Genomic DNA, 433 nt, shown 5'->3' on the forward strand with positions numbered 1-433 from the left:
TTAATTGAATAACATAGCAGACCTGTATTTTGTTTTGTTTTTTTTTTTTGTTTAAATAAGAAAATAAAAACTTAAACCTGGACAAGCAGTGTTAAACTTCGATGTAAAATCGCAAAGTAAATAATTTATGAAGCACCATTCTTATTCTCCATCCAATAAGGGCAACTTGATCGTTCAATCACAATTTTTTTATTTTTCTTTTAAAAAGGCAAATCAGCATTTAAATTTTTTTAAATACAGGCATTTCATCAAAACAACAATGCATTCAAATATGAAAAAAATACATACAATTTGAGCACATCAGCGAATGAATTCAAATATCATAGCAAATCACAAACAAATAAAATGTCTCTTTCCAAATCCAAAAGCAAAACATGAGCCGCCATCTTCCTCATTAAGCAGTAGTCTCCACTTGACTGTCCAGAATTGGTTC

The sequence above is a fragment of the Carassius auratus genome, chromosome 43, assembly GCF_003368295.1.
Source record: "Carassius auratus strain Wakin chromosome 43, ASM336829v1, whole genome shotgun sequence".
Classification (NCBI taxonomy): Eukaryota; Metazoa; Chordata; class Actinopteri; order Cypriniformes; family Cyprinidae; genus Carassius; species Carassius auratus.